This window comes from Saccoglossus kowalevskii, chromosome 10 (genome assembly GCF_978046115.1).
Source record: "Saccoglossus kowalevskii chromosome 10, keSacKowa6.1, whole genome shotgun sequence".
NCBI classification, from domain to species: domain Eukaryota; kingdom Metazoa; phylum Hemichordata; class Enteropneusta; family Harrimaniidae; genus Saccoglossus; species Saccoglossus kowalevskii.
Window position 1 is genome coordinate 2,635,760 of NC_140650.1, and position 21,010 is coordinate 2,656,769.

Genomic DNA, 21,010 nt, shown 5'->3' on the forward strand with positions numbered 1-21,010 from the left:
ACACGATCCTGACTCGATCCTGACTATGCTGACACGGTCCTGACTACACTGACTCGATCCTGAATATACTGACTCGATCCTGACTGTACTGACTCGATCCTGAATACACTGACTCGATCCTGACTGTACTGCCTCGATCCTGACTATACTGACACGATCCAGACTATACCGACACGATCCAGACTATACTGACACGATCCTGATTATTCTGAAACAATCCTGACTATACTGACACGATCTTGAACATACTGACTCGATCCTGACTATACTGACTCGATTCTGAATATACTGACACGATACAGACTATACTGACTCGATCCTGAATATTCTGACTCGACCCTGTCTATACTGACACGATTCTGAATATACTGACCCGATCCAGAATATACTGACTCGATTCTGACAATGCTGACACGGTCCGGACTACAATGTTTCGATCCTGAATATACTGACTCGATCCTGACTGTACTGACTCGATCCTGACTATACTGACACGATTCAGACTATACTGACACGATCCTGACTATACTGACTCGATCCTGAATATACTGACTCGTTTCTGACTATACTGACTCGATCCTGAATATACTGACTCGATCCTGACTATACTGACTCGATCCTGAATATACTGACACGATCCTGAACTTACTGACACGATCCTGACTATACTGACTCGATCCTGAATATACTGACTCGATCCTGACTATACTGACTCGATCCTGAATATACTGACTCGACCCTGACTATACTGACTCGATCCTGAATATACTGTCACGATTCTGACTATACTGACACGATCCTGACTATACAGACACGATCCTGACTGTACTGACACTAACCTGACTATACTGACACGATCCTGAACTTACTGACACGATCCTGACTATACTGACTCGATCCTGAATATACTGACTCGTTCCTGACTATACTGACTCGATCCTGAATATACTGACTCGATCCTGACTATACTGACTCGATCCGGAATATACTGACACGATCCTGACTATACAGACACGATCCTGACTGTACTGACACTAACCTGACTATACTGACACGATCCTGAACTTACTGACACGGTCCGGACTACAATGACTCGATCCTGAATATACTGACTCGATCCTGAATACACTGACTCGATCCTGACTGTACTGCCTCGATCCTGTCTATACTGACACGATCCAGATATACTGACACGATCCAGACTATACTGACACGATACTAACTATACTGACACGATATTGAACATACTGACTCGACCCTGACTATACTGACACCATCCTGAATATACTGACTCGATCCTGACTATACTGACACGATCCTGACTATACTGACACGATCCTGAACTTACTGACACGATCCTGACTATACTGACTCGATCCTGAATATACTGACTCGATCCTGACTATACTGACTCGATCCTGAATATACTGACTCGACCCTGACTATACTGACTCGATCCTGAATATACTGTCACGATTCTGACTATACTGACACGATCCTGACTATACAGACACGATCCTGACTGTACTGACACTAACCTGACTATACTGACACGATCCTGAACTTACTGACACGATCCTGACTATACTGACTCGATCCTGAATATACTGACTCGTTCCTGACTATACTGACTCGATCCTGAATATACTGACTCGATCCTGACTATACTGACTCGATCCTGAATATACTGACACGATCCTGACTATACAGACACGATCCTGACTGTACTGACACTAACCTGACTATACTGACACGATCCTGAACTTACTGACACGATCCTGACTATACTGACTCGATCCTGAATATACTGACTCGTTCCTGACTATACTGACTCGATCCTGAATATACTGACTCGATCCTGACTATACTGACTCGATCCTGAATATACTGTCACGATCCTGACTATACTGACAATACTGACACGGTCCTGATTGTACTGACACTATCCAGACTATACTGACACAATCCTGACTATACTGACTCGATCCTGGCTATACTGACGCGATCCTGACTATACTGACACGATCCTGACTAGACTGACTCAATCCTGAATATACTGACATGATCCTGACTCGATCCTGACTATGCTGACACGGTCCTGACTACACTGACTCGATCCTGAATATACTGACTCGATCCTGACTGTACTGACTCGATCCTGAATACACTGACTCGATCCTGACTGTACTGCCTCGATCCTGACTATACTGACACGATCCAGACTATACCGACACGATCCAGACTATACTGACACGATCCTGATTATTCTGAAACAATCCTGACTATACTGACACGATCTTGAACATACTGACTCGATCCTGACTATACTGACTCGATTCTGAATATACTGACACGATACAGACTATACTGACTCGATCCTGAATATTCTGACTCGACCCTGTCTATACTGACACGATTCTGAATATACTGACCCGATCCAGAATATACTGACTCGATTCTGACAATGCTGACACGGTCCGGACTACAATGTTTCGATCCTGAATATACTGACTCGATCCTGACTGTACTGACTCGATCCTGACTATACTGACACGATTCAGACTATACTGACACGATCCTGACTATACTGACTCAATCCTGAATATACTGACTCGTTTCTGACTATACTGACTCGATCCTGAATATACTGACTCGATCCTGACTATACTGACTCGATCCTGAATATACTGACACGATCCTGAACTTACTGACACGATCCTGACTATACTGACTCGATCCTGAATATACTGACTCGATCCTGACTATACTGACTCGATCCTGAATATACTGACTCGACCCTGACTATACTGACTCGATCCTGAATATACTGTCACGATTCTGACTATACTGACACGATCCTGACTATACAGACACGATCCTGACTGTACTGACACTAACCTGACTATACTGACACGATCCTGAACTTACTGACACGATCCTGACTATACTGACTCGATCCTGAATATACTGACTCGTTCCTGACTATACTGACTCGATCCTGAATATACTGACTCGATCCTGACTATACTGACTCGATCCTGAATATACTGACACGATCCTGACTATACAGACACGATCCTGACTGTACTGACACTAACCTGACTATACTGACACGATCCTGAACTTACTGACACGGTCCGGACTACAATGACTCGATCCTGACTGTACTGACTCGATCCTGAATACACTGACTCGATCCTGACTGTACTGCCTCGATCCTGACTATACTGACACGATCCAGACTATACCGACACGATCCAGACTATACTGACACGATCCTGATTATTCTGAAACAATCCTGACTATACTGACACGATCTTGAACATACTGACTCGATCCTGACTATACTGACTCGATTCTGAATATACTGACACGATACAGACTATACTGACTCGATCCTGAATATTCTGACTCGACCCTGTCTATACTGACACGATTCTGAATATACTGACCCGATCCAGAATATACTGACTCGATTCTGACAATGCTGACACGGTCCGGACTACAATGTTTCGATCCTGAATATACTGACTCGATCCTGACTGTACTGACTCGATCCTGACTATACTGACACGATTCAGACTATACTGACACGATCCTGACTATACTGACTCGATCCTGAATATACTGACTCGTTTCTGACTATACTGACTCGATCCTGAATATACTGACTCGATCCTGACTATACTGACTCGATCCTGAATATACTGACACGATCCTGAACTTACTGACACGATCCTGACTATACTGACTCGATCCTGAATATACTGACTCGATCCTGACTATACTGACTCGATCCTGAATATACTGACTCGACCCTGACTATACTGACTCGATCCTGAATATACTGTCACGATTCTGACTATACTGACACGATCCTGACTATACAGACACGATCCTGACTGTACTGACACTAACCTGACTATACTGACACGATCCTGAACTTACTGACACGATCCTGACTATACTGACTCGATCCTGAATATACTGACTCGTTCCTGACTATACTGACTCGATCCTGAATATACTGACTCGATCCTGACTATACTGACTCGATCCGGAATATACTGACACGATCCTGACTATACAGACACGATCCTGACTGTACTGACACTAACCTGACTATACTGACACGATCCTGAACTTACTGACACGGTCCGGACTACAATGACTCGATCCTGAATATACTGACTCGATCCTGAATACACTGACTCGATCCTGACTGTACTGCCTCGATCCTGTCTATACTGACACGATCCAGATATACTGACACGATCCAGACTATACTGACACGATACTAACTATACTGACACGATATTGAACATACTGACTCGACCCTGACTATACTGACACCATCCTGAATATACTGACTCGATCCTGACTATACTGACACGATCCTGACTATACTGACACGATCCTGAACTTACTGACACGATCCTGACTATACTGACTCGATCCTGAATATACTGACTCGATCCTGACTATACTGACTCGATCCTGAATATACTGACTCGACCCTGACTATACTGACTCGATCCTGAATATACTGTCACGATTCTGACTATACTGACACGATCCTGACTATACAGACACGATCCTGACTGTACTGACACTAACCTGACTATACTGACACGATCCTGAACTTACTGACACGATCCTGACTATACTGACTCGATCCTGAATATACTGACTCGTTCCTGACTATACTGACTCGATCCTGAATATACTGACTCGATCCTGAATATACTGACACGATCCTGACTATACAGACACGATCCTGACTGTACTGACACTAACCTGACTATACTGACACGATCCTGAACTTACTGACACGATCCTGACTATACTGACTCGATCCTGAATATACTGACTCGTTCCTGACTATACTGACTCGATCCTGAATATACTGACTCGATCCTGACTATACTGACTCGATCCTGAATATACTGTCACGATCCTGACTATACTGACAATACTGACACGGTCCTGATTGTACTGACACTATCCAGACTATACTGACACAATCCTGACTATACTGACTCGATCCTGGCTATACTGACGCGATCCTGACTATACTGACACGATCCTGACTAGACTGACTCAATCCTGAATATACTGACATGATCCTGACTCGATCCTGACTATGCTGACACGGTCCTGACTACACTGACTCGATCCTGAATATACTGACTCGATCCTGACTGTACTGACTCGATCCTGAATACACTGACTCGATCCTGACTGTACTGCCTCGATCCTGACTATACTGACACGATCCAGACTATACCGACACGATCCAGACTATACTGACACGATCCTGATTATTCTGAAACAATCCTGACTATACTGACACGATCTTGAACATACTGACTCGATCCTGACTATACTGACTCGATTCTGAATATACTGACACGATACAGACTATACTGACTCGATCCTGAATATTCTGACTCGACCCTGTCTATACTGACACGATTCTGAATATACTGACCCGATCCAGAATATACTGACTCGATTCTGACAATGCTGACACGGTCCGGACTACAATGTTTCGATCCTGAATATACTGACTCGATCCTGACTGTACTGACTCGATCCTGACTATACTGACACGATTCAGACTATACTGACACGATCCTGACTATACTGACTCAATCCTGAATATACTGACTCGTTTCTGACTATACTGACTCGATCCTGAATATACTGACTCGATCCTGACTATACTGACTCGATCCTGAATATACTGACACGATCCTGAACTTACTGACACGATCCTGACTATACTGACTCGATCCTGAATATACTGACTCGATCCTGACTATACTGACTCGATCCTGAATATACTGACTCGACCCTGACTATACTGACTCGATCCTGAATATACTGTCACGATTCTGACTATACTGACACGATCCTGACTATACAGACACGATCCTGACTGTACTGACACTAACCTGACTATACTGACACGATCCTGAACTTACTGACACGATCCTGACTATACTGACTCGATCCTGAATATACTGACTCGTTCCTGACTATACTGACTCGATCCTGAATATACTGACTCGATCCTGACTATACTGACTCGATCCTGAATATACTGACACGATCCTGACTATACAGACACGATCCTGACTGTACTGACACTAACCTGACTATACTGACACGATCCTGAACTTACTGACACGGTCCGGACTACAATGACTCGATCCTGAATATACTGACTCGATCCTGAATACACTGACTCGATCCTGACTGTACTGCCTCGATCCTGTCTATACTGACACGATCCAGATATACTGACACGATCCAGACTATACTGACACGATACTAACTATACTGACACGATATTGAACATACTGACTCGACCCTGACTATACTGACACCATCCTGAATATACTGACTCGATCCTGACTATACTGACACGATCCTGACTATACTGACACGATCCTGAACTTACTGACACGATCCTGACTATACTGACTCGATCCTGAATATACTGACTCGATCCTGACTATACTGACTCGATCCTGAATATACTGACTCGACCCTGACTATACTGACTCGATCCTGAATATACTGTCACGATTCTGACTATACTGACACGATCCTGACTATACAGACACGATCCTGACTGTACTGACACTAACCTGACTATACTGACACGATCCTGAACTTACTGACACGATCCTGACTATACTGACTCGATCCTGAATATACTGACTCGTTCCTGACTATACTGACTCGATCCTGAATATACTGACTCGATCCTGACTATACTGACTCGATCCTGAATATACTGACACGATCCTGACTATACAGACACGATCCTGACTGTACTGACACTAACCTGACTATACTGACACGATCCTGAACTTACTGACACGATCCTGACTATACTGACTCGATCCTGAATATACTGACTCGTTCCTGACTATACTGACTCGATCCTGAATATACTGACTCGATCCTGACTATACTGACTCGATCCTGAATATACTGTCACGATCCTGACTATACTGACAATACTGACACGGTCCTGATTGTACTGACACTATCCAGACTATACTGACACAATCCTGACTATACTGACTCGATCCTGGCTATACTGACGCGATCCTGACTATACTGACACGATCCTGACTAGACTGACTCAATCCTGAATATACTGACATGATCCTGACTCGATCCTGACTATGCTGACACGGTCCTGACTACACTGACTCGATCCTGAATACACTGACTCGACCCTGACTATACTGACACCATCCTGAATATACTGACTCGATCCTGACTATACTGACACGATCCTGAATATACTGACTCGATCCTGAATATACTGACTCGATCCTGACTATACTGACACGATCCTGACTATACTGACTCGAGCCTGAATATACTGACTCGGTCCTGACTATACTGACCCGAACCTGAATATACTGTCACGATCCTGACTTTACTGACACTATCCAGACTATACTGACACAATCCTGACTATACTGACTCGATCCTGGCTATACTGACGCGATCCTTACTATACTGACACGATCCTGACTAGACTGACTCAATCCTGAATATACTTACACGATCCTGACTCGATCCTGACTATGCTGACACGGTCCTGACTACACTGACTCGATCCTGAATATACTGACTCGATCCTGACTGTACTGACTCGATCCTGAATACACTGACTCGATCCTGACTGTACTGCCTCGATCCTGACTATACTGACACGATCCAGACTATACCGACACGATCCAGACTATACTGACACGATCCTGATTATTCTGAAACAATCCTGACTATACTGACACGATCTTGAACATACTGACTCGATCCTGACTATACTGACTCGATTCTGAATATACTGACACGATACAGACTATACTGACTCGATCCTGAATATACTGTCACGATCCTGACTATACTGACAATACTGACACGGTCCTGATTGTACTGACACTATCCAGACTATACTGACACAATCCTGACTATACTGACCCGATCCAGAATATACTGACTCGATTCTGACAATGCTGACACGGTCCGGACTACAATGTTTCGATCCTGAATATACTGACTCGATCCTGACTGTACTGACTCGATCCTGACTATACTGACACGATTCAGACTATACTGACACGATCCTGACTATACTGACTCGATCCTGAATATACTGACTCGTTCCTGACTATACTGACTCGATCCTGAATATACTGACTCGATCCTGACTATACTGACTCGATCCTGAATATACTGTCACGATCCTGACTATACTGACAATACTGACACGGTCCTGATTGTACTGACACTATCCAGACTATACTGACACAATCCTGACTATACTGACACGATCCTGACTGGACTGACTCAATCCTGAATATACTGACATGATCCTGACTCGATCCTGACTATGCTGCCACGGTCCTGACTACATTGACTCGATCCTGAACATACTGACTCGATCCTGACTGTACTGACTCGATCCTGAATATACTGACCCGATCCTGACTGTACTGCCTCGATCCAGACTATACTGACACGATCCAGACTATACTGACACGATACTGACTATACTGACTCGATCCTGAATATACTGACACGATCCTGAATATTCTGACTAGACCCTGATTATACTGACACGATCCTGAATATACTGACCCGATCACAATATACTGACTTGATCCTGACAATGCTGACACGGTCCGGACTACAATGACTCGATCCTGAATATACTGTCACGATCCTGACTATACTGACAATACTGACACGGTCCTGACTGTACTGACACTATCCAGACTATACTGACACAATCCTGACTATACTGACTCGATCCTGGCTATACTGACGCGATCCTTACTATACTGACACGATCCTGACTAGACTGACTCAATCCTGAATATACTTACACGATCCTGACTCGATCCTGACTATGCTGACACGGTCCTGACTACACTGACTCGATCCTGAATATACTGACTCGATCATGACTGTACTGACTCGATCCTGAATACACTGACTCGATCCTGACTGTACTGCCTCGATCCTGACTATACTGACACGATCCAGACTATACCGACACGATCCAGACTATACTGACACGATCCTGATTATTCTGAAACAATCCTGACTATACTGACACGATCTTGAACATACTGACTCGATCCTGACTATACTGACTCGATTCTGAATATACTGACACGATACAGACTATACTGACTCGATCCTGAATATTCTGACTCGACCCTGTCTATACTGACACGATTCTGAATATACTGACCCGATCCAGAATATACTGACTCGATTCTGACAATGCTGACACGGTCCGGACTACAATGTTTCGATCCTGAATATACTGACTCGATCCTGACTGTACTGACTCGATCCTGACTATACTGACACGATTCAGACTATACTGACACGATCCTGACTATACTGACTCGATCCTGAATATACTGACTCGTTCCTGACTATACTGACTCGATCCTGAATATACTGACTCGATCCTGACTATACTGACTCGATCCTGAATATACTGTCACGATCCTGACTATACTGACAATACTGACACGGTCCTGATTGTACTGACACTATCCAGACTATACTGACACAATCCTGACTATACTGACTCGATCCTGGCTATACTGACGCGATCCTGACTATACTGACACGATCCTGACTGGACTCACTCAATCCTGAATATACTGACATGATCCTGACTCGATCCTGACTATGCTGCCACGGTCCTGACTACACTGGCTCGATCCTGAACATACTGACTCGATCCTGACTGTACTGACTCGATCCTGAATATACTGACCCGATCCTGACTGTACTGCCTCGATCCAGACTATACTGACACGATCCAGACTATACTGACACGATACTGACTATACTGACTCGATCCTGAATATACTGACACGATCCTGAATATTCTGACTAGACCCTGATTATACTGACACGATCCTGAATATACTGACCCGATCACAATATACTGACTTCATCCTGACAATGCTGACACGGTCCGGACTACAATGACTCGATCCTGAATATACTGTCACGATCCTGACTATACTGACAATACTGACACGGTCCTGACTGTACTGACACTATCCAGACTATACTGACACAATCCTGACTATACTGACTCGATCCTGGCTATACTGACGCGATCCTTACTATACTGACACGATCCTGACTACACTGACTCGATCCTGAATATACTGACTCGATCCTTACTATACTGACACGATCCTGACTACACTGACTCGATCCTGAATATACTTACACGATCCTGACTCGATCCTGACTATGCTGACACGGTCCTGACTACACTGACTCGATCCTGAATATACTGACTCGATCCTGACTGTACTGACTCGATCCTGAATACACTGACTCGATCCTGACTGTACTGCCTCGATCCTGACTATACTGACACGATCCAGACTATACCGACACGATCCAGACTATACTGACACGATCCTGATTATTCTGAAACAATCCTGACTATACTGACACGATCTTGAACATACTGACTCGATCCTGACTATACTGACTCGATTCTGAATATACTGACACGATACAGACTATACTGACTCGATCCTGAATATTCTGACTCGACCCTGTCTATACTGACACGATTCTGAATATACTGACCCGATCCAGAATATACTGACTCGATTCTGACAATGCTGACACGGTCCGGACTACAATGTTTCGATCCTGAATATACTGACTCGATCCTGACTGTACTGACTCGATCCTGACTATACTGACACGATTCAGACTATACTGACACGATCCTGACTATACTGACTCGATCCTGAATATACTGACTCGTTCCTGACTATACTGACTCGATCCTGAATATACTGACTCGATCCTGACTATACTGACTCGATCCTGAATATACTGTCACGATCCTGACTATACTGACAATACTGACACGGTCCTGATTGTACTGACACTATCCAGACTATACTGACACAATCCTGACTATACTGACTCGATCCTGGCTATACTGACGCGATCCTGACTATACTGACACGATCCTGACTAGACTGACTCAATCCTGAATATACTGACATGATCCTGACTCGATCCTGACTATGCTGACACGGTCCTGACTACACTGACTCGATCCTGAATACACTGACTCGACCCTGACTATACTGACACCATCCTGAATATACTGACTCGATCCTGACTATACTGACACGATCCTGAATATACTGACTCGATCCTGAATATACTGACTCGATCCTGACTATACTGACACGATCCTGACTATACTGACTCGAGCCTGAATATACTGACTCGGTCCTGACTATACTGACCCGAACCTGAATATACTGTCACGATCCTGACTGTACTGACACTATCCAGACTATACTGACACAATCCTGACTATACTGACTCGATCCTGGCTATACTGACGCGATCCTTACTATACTGACACGATCCTGACTAGACTGACTCAATCCTGAATATCCTTACACGATCCTGACTCGATCCTGACTATGCTGACTCGATCCTGACTGTACTGACTCGATCCTGAATACACTGACTCGATCCTGACTGTACTGCCTCGATCCTGACTATACTGACACGATCCAGACTATACCGACACGATCCAGACTATACTGACACGATCCTGATTATTCTGAAACAATCCTGACTATACTGACACGATCTTGAACATACTGACTCGATCCTGACTATACTGACTCGATTCTGAATATACTGACACGATACCGACTATACTGACTCGATCCTGAATATTCTGACTCGACCCTGTCTATACTGACACGATTCTGAATATACTGACCCGATCCAGAATATACTGACTCGATTCTGACAATGCTGACACGGTCCGGACTACAATGTTTCGATCCTGAATATACTGACTCGATCCTGACTGTACTGACTCGATCCTGACTATACTGACACGATTCAGACTATACTGACTCGATCCTGAATATACTGACTCGTTCCTGACTATACTGACTCGATCCTGAATATACTGACTCGATCCTGACTATACTGACTCGATCCTGAATATACTGTCACGATCCTGACTATACTGACAATACTGACACGGTCCTGATTGTACTGACACTATCCAGACTATACTGACACAATCCTGACTATACTGACTCGATCCTGAATATACTGACTCGATCCTGACTATACTGACTCGATCCTGAATATACTGTCACGATCCTGACTATACTGACAATACTGACACGGTCCTGACTGTACTGACACTATCCAGACTATACTGACACAATCCTGACTATACTGACTCGATCCTGGCTATACTGACGCGATCCTTACTATACTGATACGATCCTGACTAGACTGACTCAATCCTGAATATACTTACACGATCCTGACTCGATCCTGACTATGCTGACACGGTCCTGACTACACTGACTCGATCCTGAATATACTGACTCGATCCTGACTGTACTGACTCGATCCTGAATACACTGACTCGATCCTGACTGTACTGCCTCGATCCTGACTATACTGACACGATCCAGACTATACCGACACGATCCAGACTATACTGACACGATCCTGATTATTCTGAAACAATCCTGACTATACTGACACGATCTTGAACATACTGACTCGATCCTGACTATACTGACTCGATTCTGAATATACTGACACGATACAGACTATACTGACTCGATCCTGAATATTCTGACTCGACCCTGTCTATACTGACACGATTCTGAATATACTGACCCGATCCAGAATATACTGACTCGATTCTGACAATGCTGACACGGTCCGGACTACAATGTTTCGATCCTGAATATACTGACTCGATCCTGACTGTACTGACTCGATCCTGACTATACTGACACGATTCAGACTATACTGACACGATCCTGACTATACTGACTCGATCCTGAATATACTGACTCGTTTCTGACTATACTGACTCGATCCTGAATATACTGACTCGATCCTGACTATACTGACTCGATCCTGAATATACTGACACGATCCTGAACTTACTGACACGATCCTGACTATACTGACTCGATCCTGAATATACTGACTCGATCCTGACTATACTGACTCGATCCTGAATATACTGACTCGACCCTGACTATACTGACTCGATCCTGAATATACTGTCACGATTCTGACTATACTGACACGATCCTGACTATACAGACACGATCCTGACTGTACTGACACTAACCTGACTATACTGACACGATCCTGAACTTACTGACACGATCCTGACTATACTGACTCGATCCTGAATATACTGACTCGTTCCTGACTATACTGACTCGATCCTGAATATACTGACTCGATCCTGACTATACTGACTCGATCCTGAATATACTGACACGATCCTGACTATACAGACACGATCCTGACTGTACTGACACTAACCTGACTATACTGACACGATCCTGAACTTACTGACACGGTCCGGACTACAATGACTCGATCCTGAATATACTGACTCGATCCTGAATACACTGACTCGATCCTGACTGTACTGCCTCGATCCTGTCTATACTGACACGATCCAGATATACTGACACGATCCAGACTATACTGACACGATACTAACTATACTGACACGATATTGAACATACTGACTCGACCCTGACTATACTGACACCATCCTGAATATACTGACTCGATCCTGACTATACTGACACGATCCTGACTATACTGACACGATCCTGAACTTACTGACACGATCCTGACTATACTGACTCGATCCTGAATATACTGACTCGATCCTGACTATACTGACTCGATCCTGAATATACTGACTCGACCCTGACTATACTGACTCGATCCTGAATATACTGTCACGATTCTGACTATACTGACACGATCCTGACTATACAGACACGATCCTGACTGTACTGACACTAACCTGACTATACTGACACGATCCTGAACTTACTGACACGATCCTGACTATACTGACTCGATCCTGAATATACTGACTCGTTCCTGACTATACTGACTCGATCCTGAATATACTGACTCGATCCTGACTATACTGACTCGATCCTGAATATACTGACACGATCCTGACTATACAGACACGATCCTGACTGTACTGACACTAACCTGACTATACTGACACGATCCTGAACTTACTGACACGATCCTGACTATACTGACTCGATCCTGAATATACTGACTCGTTCCTGACTATACTGACTCGATCCTGAATATACTGACTCGATCCTGACTATACTGACTCGATCCTGAATATACTGTCACGATCCTGACTATACTGACAATACTGACACGGTCCTGATTGTACTGACACTATCCAGACTATACTGACACAATCCTGACTATACTGACTCGATCCTGGCTATACTGACGCGATCCTGACTATACTGACACGATCCTGACTAGACTGACTCAATCCTGAATATACTGACATGATCCTGACTCGATCCTGACTATGCTGACACGGTCCTGACTACACTGACTCGATCCTGAATATACTGACTCGATCCTGACTGTACTGACTCGATCCTGAATACACTGACTCGATCCTGACTGTACTGCCTCGATCCTGACTATACTGACACGATCCAGACTATACCGACACGATCCAGACTATACTGACACGATCCTGATTATTCTGAAACAATCCTGACTATACTGACACGATCTTGAACATACTGACTCGATCCTGACTATACTGACTCGATTCTGAATATACTGACACGATACAGACTATACTGACTCGATCCTGAATATTCTGACTCGACCCTGTCTATACTGACACGATTCTGAATATACTGACCCGATCCAGAATATACTGACTCGATTCTGACAATGCTGACACGGTCCGGACTACAATGTTTCGATCCTGAATATACTGACTCGATCCTGACTGTACTGACTCGATCCTGACTATACTGACACGATTCAGACTATACTGACACGATCCTGACTATACTGACTCAATCCTGAATATACTGACTCGTTTCTGACTATACTGACTCGATCCTGAATATACTGACTCGATCCTGACTATACTGACTCGATCCTGAATATACTGACACGATCCTGAACTTACTGACACGATCCTGACTATACTGACTCGATCCTGAATATACTGACTCGATCCTGACTATACTGACTCGATCCTGAATATACTGACTCGACCCTGACTATACTGACTCGATCCTGAATATACTGTCACGATTCTGACTATACTGACACGATCCTGACTATACAGACACGATCCTGACAGTACTGACACTAACCTGACTATACTGACACGATCCTGAACTTACTGACACGATCCTGACTATACTGACTCGATCCTGAATATACTGACTCGTTCCTGACTATACTGACTCGATCCTGAATATACTGACTCGATCCTGACTATACTGACTCGATCCTGAATATACTGACACGATCCTGACTATACAGACACGATCCTGACTGTACTGACACTAACCTGACTATACTGACACGATCCTGAACTTACTGACACGGTCCGGACTACAATGACTCGATCCTGAATATACTGACTCGATCCTGAATACACTGACTCGATCCTGACTGTACTGCCTCGATCCTGTCTATACTGACACGATCCAGATATACTGACACGATCCAGACTATACTGACACGATACTAACTATACTGACACGATATTGAACATACTGACTCGACCCTGACTATACTGACACCATCCTGAATATACTGACTCGATCCTGACTATACTGACACGATCCTGACTATACTGACACGATCCTGAACTTACTGACACGATCCTGACTATACTGACTCGATCCTGAATATACTGACTCGATCCTGACTATACTGACTCGATCCTGAATATACTGACTCGACCCTGACTATACTGACTCGATCCTGAATATACTGTCACGATTCTGACTATACTGACACGATCCTGACTATACAGACACGATCCTGACTGTACTGACACTAACCTGACTATACTGACACGATCCTGAACTTACTGACACGATCCTGACTATACTGACTCGATCCTGAATATACTGACTCGTTCCTGACTATACTGACTCGATCCTGAATATACTGACTCGATCCTGACTATACTGACTCGATCCTGAATATACTGAAACGATCCTGACTATACAGACACGATCCTGACTGTACTGACACTAACCTGACTATACTGACACGATCCTGAACTTACTGACACGATCCTGACTATACTGACTCGATCCTGAATATACTGACTCGTTCCTGACTATACTGACTCGATCCTGAATATACTGACTCGATCATGACTGTACTGACTCGATCCTGAATACACTGACTCGATCCTGACTGTACTGCCTCGATCCTGACTATACTGACACGATCCAGACTATACCGACACGATCCAGACTATACTGACACGATCCTGATTATTCTGAAACAATCCTGACTATACTGACACGATCTTGAACATACTGACTCGATCCTGACTATACTGACTCGATTCTGAATATACTGACACGATACAGACTATACTGACTCGATCCTGAATATTCTGACTCGACCCTGTCTATACTGACACGATTCTGAATATACTGACCCGATCCAGAATATACTGACTCGATTCTGACAATGCTGACACGGTCCGGACTACAATGTTTCGATCCTGAATATACTGACTCGATCCTGACTGTACTGACTCGATCCTGACTATACTGACACGATTCAGACTATACTGACACGATCCTGACTATACTGACTCGATCCTGAATATACTGACTCGTTCCTGACTATACTGACTCGATCCTGAATATACTGACTCGATCCTGACTATACTGACTCGATCCTGAATATACTGTCACGATCCTGACTATACTGACAATACTGACACGGTCCTGATTGTACTGACACTATCCAGACTATACTGACACAATCCTGACTATACTGACTCGATCCTGGCTATACTGACGCGATCCTGACTATACTGACACGATCCTGACTGGACTCACTCAATCCTGAATATACTGACATGATCCTGACTCGATCCTGACTATGCTGCCACGGTCCTGACTACACTGGCTCGATCCTGAACATACTGACTCGATCCTGACTGTACTGACTCGATCCTGAATATACTGACCCGATCCTGACTGTACTGCCTCGATCCAGACTATACTGACACGATCCAGACTATACTGACACGATACTGACTATACTGACTCGATCCTGAATATACTGACACGATCCTGAATATTCTGACTAGACCCTGATTATACTGACACGATCCTGAATATACTGACCCGATCACAATATACTGACTTCATCCTGACAATGCTGACACGGTCCGGACTACAATGACTCGATCCTGAATATACTGTCACGATCCTGACTATACTGACAATACTGACACGGTCCTGACTGTACTGACACTATCCAGACTATACTGACACAATCCTGACTATACTGACTCGATCCTGGCTATACTGACGCGATCCTTACTATACTGACACGATCCTGACTACACTGACTCGATCCTGAATATACTGACTCGATCCTTACTATACTGACACGATCCTGACTACACTGACTCGATCCTGAATATACTTACACGATCCTGACTCGATCCTGACTATGCTGACACGGTCCTGACTACACTGACTCGATCCTGAATATACTGACTCGATCCTGACTGTACTGACTCGATCCTGAATACACTGACTCGATCCTGACTGTACTGCCTCGATCCTGACTATACTGACACGATCCAGACTATACCGACACGATCCAGACTATACTGACACGATCCTGATTATTCTGAAACAATCCTGACTATACTGACACGATCTTGAACATACTGACTCGATCCTGACTATACTGACTCGATTCTGAATATACTGACACGATACAGACTATACTGACTCGATCCTGAATATTCTGACTCGACCCTGTCTATACTGACACGATTCTGAATATACTGACCCGATCCAGAATATACTGACTCGATTCTGACAATGCTGACACGGTCCGGACTACAATGTTTCGATCCTGAATATACTGACTCGATCCTGACTGTACTGACTCGATCCTGACTATACTGACACGATTCAGACTATACTGACACGATCCTGACTATACTGACTCGATCCTGAATATACTGACTCGTTCCTGACTATACTGACTCGATCCTGAATATACTGACTCGATCCTGACTATACTGACTCGATCCTGAATATACTGTCACGATCCTGACTATACTGACAATACTGACACGGTCCTGATTGTACTGACACTATCCAGACTATACTGACACAATCCTGACTATACTGACTCGATCCTGGCTATACTGACGCGATCCTGACTATACTGACACGATCCTGACTAGACTGACTCAATCCTGAATATACTGACATGATCCTGACTCGATCCTGACTATGCTGACACGGTCCTGACTACACTGACTCGATCCTGAATACACTGACTCGACCCTGACTATACTGACACCATCCTGAATATACTGACTCGATCCTGACTATACTGACACGATCCTGAATATACTGACTCGATCCTGAATATACTGACTCGATCCTGACTATACTGACACGATCCTGACTATACTGACTCGAGCCTGAATATACTGACTCGGTCCTGACTATACTGACCCGAACCTGAATATACTGTCACGATCCTGACTGTACTGACACTATCCAGACTATACTGACACAATCCTGACTATACTGACTCGATCCTGGCTATACTGACGCGATCCTTACTATACTGACACGATCCTGACTAGACTGACTCAATCCTGAATATCCTTACACGATCCTGACTCGATCCTGACTATGCTGACTCGATCCTGACTGTACTGACTCGATCCTGAATACACTGACTCGATCCTGACTGTACTGCCTCGATCCTGACTATACTGACACGATCCAGACTATACCGACACGATCCAGACTATACTGACACGATCCTGATTATTCTGAAACAATCCTGACTATACTGACACGATCTTGAACATACTGACTCGATCCTGACTATACTGACTCGATTCTGAATATACTGACACGATACCGACTATACTGACTCGATCCTGAATATTCTGACTCGACCCTGTCTATACTGACACGATTCTGAATATACTGACCCGATCCAGAATATACTGACTCGATTCTGACAATGCTGACACGGTCCGGACTACAATGTTTCGATCCTGAATATACTGACTCGATCCTGACTGTACTGACTCGATCCTGACTATACTGACACGATTCAGACTATACTGACTCGATCCTGAATATACTGACTCGTTCCTGACTATACTGACTCGATCCTGAATATACTGACTCGATCCTGACTATACTGACTCGATCCTGAATATACTGTCACGATCCTGACTATACTGACAATACTGACACGGTCCTGATTGTACTGACACTATCCAGACTATACTGACACAATCCTGACTATACTGACTCGATCCTGAATATACTGACTCGATCCTGACTATACTGACTCGATCCTGAATATACTGTCACGATCCTGACTATACTGACAATACTGACACGGTCCTGACTGTACTGACACTATCCAGACTATACTGACACAATCCTGACTATACTGACTCGATCCTGGCTATACTGACGCGATCCTTACTATACTGATACGATCCTGACTAGACTGACTCAATCCTGAATATACTTACACGATCCTGACTCGATCCTGACTATGCTGACACGGTCCTGACTACACTGACTCGATCCTGAATATACTGACTCGATCCTGACTGTACTGACTCGATCCTGAATACACTGACTCGATCCTGACTGTACTGCCTCGATCCTGACTATACTGACACGATCCAGACTATACCGACACGATCCAGACTATACTGACACGATCCTGATTATTCTGAAACAATCCTGACTATACTGACACGATCTTGAACATACTGACTCGATCCTGACTATACTGACTCGATTCTGAATATACTGACACGATACAGACTATACTGACTCGATCCTGAATATTCTGACTCGACCCTGTCTATACTGACACGATTCTGAATATACTGACCCGATCCAGAATATACTGACTCGATTCTGACAATGCTGACACGGTCCGGACTACAATGTTTCGATCCTGAATATACTGACTCGATCCTGACTGTACTGACTCGATCCTGACTATACTGACACGATTCAGACTATACTGACACGATCCTGACTATACTGACTCGATCCTGAATATACTGACTCGTTTCTGACTATACTGACTCGATCCTGAATATACTGACTCGATCCTGACTATACTGACTCGATCCTGAATATACTGACACGATCCTGAACTTACTGACACGATCCTGACTATACTGACTCGATCCTGAATATACTGACTCGATCCTGACTATACTGACTCGATCCTGAATATACTGACTCGACCCTGACTATACTGACTCGATCCTGAATATACTGTCACGATTCTGACTATACTGACACGATCCTGACTATACAGACACGATCCTGACTGTACTGACACTAACCTGACTATACTGACACGATCCTGAACTTACTGACACGATCCTGACTATACTGACTCGATCCTGAATATACTGACTCGTTCCTGACTATACTGACTCGATCCTGAATATACTGACTCGATCCTGACTATACTGACTCGATCCTGAATATACTGACACGATCCTGACTATACAGACACGATCCTGACTGTACTGACACTAACCTGACTATACTGACACGATCCTGAACTTACTGACACGGTCCGGACTACAATGACTCGATCCTGAATATACTGACTCGATCCTGAATACACTGACTCGATCCTGACTGTACTGCCTCGATCCTGTCTATACTGACACGATCCAGATATACTGACACGATCCAGACTATACTGACACGATACTAACTATACTGACACGATATTGAACATACTGACTCGACCCTGACTATACTGACACCATCCTGAATATACTGACTCGATC